Raw genomic sequence first — 6,000 nt, forward strand, 5'->3', positions numbered from 1 at the left:
ATATGGATAATAATCGACTACCTAAGAGAGTTCTGTATAGTGAATTTTAAAAAGGCAGTAGGAAGGTTGGCCGTTCCAAACTCTGCTACTGGGATTGCATCAAGCAGTACATACAGTCTACCAGACTAGACTTAATGACCTTGGAGGATACGGCCCACGACAGGCAAGCCTGGCACTCTGCTATGAAGGAAGCAGACCATCTAACAGAATATTGGCATGCCACCTTGGCCAACAGTAGGAGGGAACGTAGACACCAATGAGCCCAAGCAAGTTTCCTGAACCCTACATGCGGAAACTGATTCCCAGTCATAGTCGTACTCGAACACCAGTGACAGTCATATATTAGGGAATACATTTAACATTGTGTTTATAAAGGAAGCTCTATTGATTACAATGCAAATGTTACAGTCACTGAAAGAAATACATTTTTAGTGATTTTTCAAACAGTTTTACTGTTTCCAACCCTCCCCCAATGACATGGATGTTTTGAGTTATTGGCTATGTACGGACTCAGCAAATCCAAACTATTTGGGAGCTAGTTTAATTTGTGCAACCAATCTTTACATTCAACTACTGTACTTTGGTCAATTGTGTCAAATTCTTCCTTTTTCCTCAACCCCTGGCCCTATATCTCTGTTCTTTCCCCATGGCACCTTCCAGCTGAATCTCCCATTGCAAGCTGACAATTCTATTTTTGACTAACTAATATAGGAGAGCCAGTGTGCAATTTACATGAAAGCCAAGCATAAACAGGGAATCATGAAGAGAGTCCTAGATGTAGCAACACACAGTAATTACACAGCTGCCAGAGGAATCACCATGTGGATCTCACCAAATTTCCAGCTGGCTGTGACATGCCATTGACCTTTTGTAGCACTCTACTGTATATCGTTCCCTTTTCCACAGTTTTACTGCAGCCCACCCATTAGATTCTCAACAAGGATTAGGACCTTCAAAAACCAAATCTGACACAATTGCAAATTCTAACTGCCCCCATACTGGAATGGCGTTGTCTGAAATCATCGGGCTACATTACATAATGTTCAGAATACTCTGAACTTATATATATATATATATATATATAAGTGAGTGAGAGAGAGAGAGAGAGAGAGAGAGAGAGTTAACAAAAGTTTTAGATACTAGTAACAGTTTCTGACAGGGAAAATGAGGTAATGGTGAGAGGAAGCGGGAGCATGAATAAATCAGGACAAAAACTCCTCAAAATCTCTTTGGTAAGGGAGAAGTGAGATATTGTACTAGATTTTTTTAAAGCCCTCTCTGTAACCATGCTAATGGAAGGTCAATATTTTGAGTGTCAAGTATAACAAAAATGAAATGGTATATTTAAGTGCTTTGTTAGTTTTCACTTCCACATCCTCCCTCTCCCGCCCCCGTGAACTTTAAAGTTTTATTTCTGACGAGTAACAGCAGAAAATGGCATCATGCAGCATAGGGATGCAATGGCTGTGTGCCCTTATCTGCATTATTTGTTCTAGACAGGAATTTTCTATGTAATTGTACCTCATTTGTGTGTAAGAGTGATTTAAAGAGAAATCAGTCTTATCCTAGACTTACATCAGCTGAGATGTTGAGTGCACAATTATATTTCTTTGTATCTTAACAGGCACAATCTGGGGAGACAGAAGGCTCCAGTGGACTGGGACCCCAGGTATCTGAGTTCTGCCACTAACTGACCTGTTGTGGAATCTTCCCTTCTCTGTGCTGCTGCTTAACATGTAAGCTCTTCAGGGAATGGACTGCCTCTTCGGTGTTTGTACAGTGCCTGGTACGATTGGAGTCCTATCTCAGCTGAGGTCTCTACGCTCTAATGCAAATCAGTAGTTACCACCATTCAAGTCAACATATTCCAGCATTCACCATAGTATGGTATCTGAGGGCTTGTCTTCCCTTACCTCTGAGATTTGGCAGCAGTCGACCGGAGTTACACAAGCTACACAAAAAACTTGCATAACTCCTATCAACTTCTCTGCTTCTCTTCTGCGCGCCGTCTTCACTGCAGTGTGCCGACAGTTCCCGTCGACGCAGCGCTATGCCACTTGAGAAGGTGGTCTTAATAAGTCGATTTCTGGATCGACTGAGCGGGTCTTCACTGACCGCTCAGTCAATCCAGAGAAATCGATCTGATGGCGGCGAATTTACCGCCGTCAGTGAAGACAGCCTGAGAAAGCAGTTCTTTTGAATTCTGTGTATAGAAAAGAAATACCTTAGTGTCTCAGATCCCAGAGTATGGTAGCTCTTCGTAAATTCTGGGGTTTACTTATAACCCATATATTTGCATATACCCTGCACTTTATATAATGTCTGATATTATGTAGGCATTTCATTTTCCAAGCAATAGTACAACATTACCTTTGCTATTAGTCATACATTTGTTTTCAGTGTTGTAGATTTTACTGCAGTCTCATCTGTACAGTCCACTGACAAAAGCATCTAGTTTATAAGAAAGCTCAATAGAGTTTCAGCAATAAAGAAAAGGGGGGGGGGGAAATCACAGAAAATGATGCTAAAGGTCACAACCACCGTTTGGGGGAGGTGTCACTCCCACAGGCAGCTCAGATGCTAGACTATCAAAGCTCTATTAGAAAACTCTTACATTACTGATACTTTCACTGCTGTTGCTATGACTAGTGTTGCTAGGGAAGTGTCCGGCCAAAAACCTCCTAAAGGCACAGCATGTGAATTTGAGGAAAGCAGTGATATACTAATGTAATCTTGGGCCATATATTTTACCTTTCTCTTTCTCCTCAACTGGATATCTAATCCCTCCCCACACCCCTCCCGCCAAAAAAAACTGTAAAAAGGGCAATGAGAACTGAAGAATCTGCTGTGTTTTATGTTTGACTTATTAAGTGGTACAATAAGGAAGTACCCGTATCACTCTATGGCATGTTGAGCTAAAATGATCTCCTCAGTGGTGAAGCAGGACAAATAGATAATCTGACTGCTATAGCAGACTGTAGCCTCAGGACATGACTAACAAATAAATAACAGCTCCCTTTCTTCAGAAGTATAGGAAGTGGCATTGGTTATAAACAGCACTGAGAAAAATTGAGACATGATTAGTATTTGGCTCAGTCATAGTAACGGCTCAGTATATTATTTACATACTGTTTGTAAAGTGCTTGATAGATGAAAACCATTACCTAACTAACTACATATAATGACCTCTAAACTGTACTTAATACAAAATGAAGCTGTTCTGTGGCAGATAGTCACAGTGGTGCAGTATAAGGGAACTGTTGCCTCTGATCCATTTCTCTGAGCCTGACATATGCCAGTTGCTTCCTTTATTTAGCTGAATCCTATTGTCTTAAAAATCACACAAATAATAGCATTGGCTCCAATGAGTACAGCAAGCAGGAACAGGTCCGCAACAGGGTGGAGAATCTCTTAAGGAAATTCTACAGCACAGTTATAATACTTTTTCTCTTTTTGCAGTTTGTCTTGCAGTACTACAGTGATCACCCTTAAATCTGCCATTTGCTTTTCATAATGAGATTACCTTGTCCCAGTGTTTGCACTATTTTACATCACCCCAATTGCAAGTACAGGTAATTTTGCAAATACTAAGGCAACCTTATCCATTTACCTCTATCCATTTAAAGATGGGTGGCAACTGAGAGTATGAGCAATTCAGCTCTTCAGAGGAGATGGAAGGATAGAGAAAAGTGTGGTAGATTTATTTAATGTACTTAAAACTACAATCCCAGAACCATCAAGACACCCTCCATGTAATTACATATTGTATTCTTTTTACCACATCCTGTGATTTTTTTGTCTGCTTAGACTGTCCCAGGGAAAGGACTTGTTTTCACAGAGCTAACCTACAAGGAGATTTATTTTCCATCTAAAAGATTCCCACCAGTGCTATCACCATTGCAGCTTCAATGGTGGGAGCTCCACTACAGACAAGCTACTGACTCCTGCCAGCTATTAACCACCATGTCTTTTCAATCTGCTCTGAGAAGAATTAGATGAAATGGAAGTTATAGACCAACTGTTAGCAGTTTACTAGTGAACCCCAACATTGCTGGGATTGGCAGAGCTGAACCAGTAGTAGCAACAGTGGAATAAACCTAATATAGATAAGGACACAGCTGTTTGTAAAGCACCTCACACACTTTGAGTGCTACCTATTTAGGGCTAGATTGTGCAACCCTTACTCTTGGATGTAAGCACTTACTTACATGAGTGGTTCCAATAATCAGTGGCATGCAAAATAATCCATGTTAAAGTAATGAAGAAGAACAAAAATCAGCTGCATTATGTTGTTTTTAAATATTCATGATATTTACCCTAAGTCATCTGTATTACTCAGTGATTCTCTTTTTGCGTTCCTGACCATATGCTCTCTGACTGCAAGATCTGAGATATCAATTTGCATAGCTTTCTAAACAATGCTGGCATGAAGTCCTTCATATCTGAATACTTTTGCAACACTAGTTGATCTGCCAGTTATTGTATCTGGGTTTTTTTTTTTTTTTTTTAAAGAGTTTGTCCTCATTCTGCTATCTGTATGTTCTCCTTTTGATAAAGGAATATGCCACTTAAACCATCTCTTTTGATTCTGTGGAGTATAAGCTTTTCTTATGCTTTTCAATTATTTCAATGGTATTACCTGCATGAGTAAGATGCAAGAATTTATTGGGAAGCTATTTAATAATAGGATTGCATACTTAACCCTTCCAGATTTATAGAACTATTCACCAAGTCGACTCCATTTGTCTACTTCCTTATTGAAGGAAGACCCTTAGGAGCCAATAGTCCTCTTATGGACTACTATGAGTGAACCTTTTCCTTACTCCATCTTTGAAGTGCCAGGATGTGGCACACTTCATGTGTAAATGATTCATTGCAAGTCCCAGTAGGGGTATTTTTACAAAGCTGCCAAATAATACTGATATAAGTTATTCATGAATAGTAAGTGTTTTGTATCAGAGGAATTTTATCATTTGTATTACAATAGCACTTAGAAGACCCAAACTGCGGATGGGGCCCTACTGAATTTATAACAGTACAAAAACATATACAAAGAGATGGTCTGTAACACGGCAGCCGCTATCTGGTGTGGGTAGCTCTGAGTACCCTGCCTCTATTTCTGTTCTTCAGGCCCCCTTACAAACTCCACATAGTCTTTCATGGCTAATATCACCTCTGTTTGGGACCAGTATAACAATAGAAACAGCTGAAAACAATCCTCAAGGTCCCAAAATAAAGTCCACCACCACAGAACAATAGTTCATACTCTGCTCTGGCATCTTCTGCCATGCCTGGAGCTCTGTTTCTGGCCCAGTCTACTCTTCACAAAGTCACCACTAACACCCCTTCCTACCTAGAGTTTGGCCTTCTGGTTCTGGCTTCCAAACCCCAACCCTTCTCCCAATCAGGATTTCCCACGAGAGTCTTCTGCTCACTACAGCTCTTTTCTCCACAGCTGCTTCTTCCTATTCCCCTCTGACTCTTTATGGGGATCACCTGCCGTTTATCAGGCCCTTCTAGGCTATTAGTGAGGCTGGAGCAGTTCCCTCCTAAAGATCCCAGTGCAGCCTGTGACATGGTTCCTCCTCCAAATTTCTTACAAGATAAGTAGACAAGACAGACAGACAGAGGGTGGGGCAAAGGTATGATTATCCTCATTTTAGAGGATGAGGAACAGAGGCACAGAGAGATGAAGTGATTTACCCAAGATTAAGTGTGAGGATCTGCAGGTATAAAAGCTGCGGTTGCTGGTCGGTGACTGCTGCATCCATGCGGCAGTTCTAGCATAGCAGTAATTAACAGGCTGTGGGCCCAAGCACCACAGTATGTGCTGCCCAGGGAGGGCCTGATTGGCAGTGCTCCTGGGGTCCCTGGTTGGTCCAGGTGCACTACTTAAGGCTGGAGGGGCCACCAGGAAGTTATCTGTGCAACTAAATGGATGCTCAGCTAGCTGCTATGCCAGACCTTGCTCCTGTCTTGTTTTGACCCTGCACCAGCCCT

General features: G+C 41.3%; 1 long non-coding RNA gene across 1 annotated transcript in view; it reads right to left on the reverse strand.

The window, feature by feature from the left end:
- LOC137151915 (uncharacterized) overlaps positions 1 to 5,446 on the reverse strand; it is a 122,805-nt gene extending 117,359 nt beyond the window's left edge. Inside the window, exon 1 of the long non-coding RNA XR_010919406.1 lies at positions 5,354 to 5,446. This is a non-coding gene — a long non-coding RNA (uncharacterized lncRNA). The remainder of the gene's footprint in view (positions 1 to 5,353) is intronic.
- Positions 5,447 to 6,000: the final 554 nt, after the last annotated feature.

This window comes from Emydura macquarii, unplaced genomic scaffold (assembly GCF_026122565.2).
Source record: "Emydura macquarii macquarii isolate MOO-44397 ecotype Brisbane River unplaced genomic scaffold, CSIRO-AGI_Emac_v2 contig_1119, whole genome shotgun sequence".
Taxonomy (NCBI): domain Eukaryota; kingdom Metazoa; phylum Chordata; order Testudines; family Chelidae; genus Emydura; species Emydura macquarii.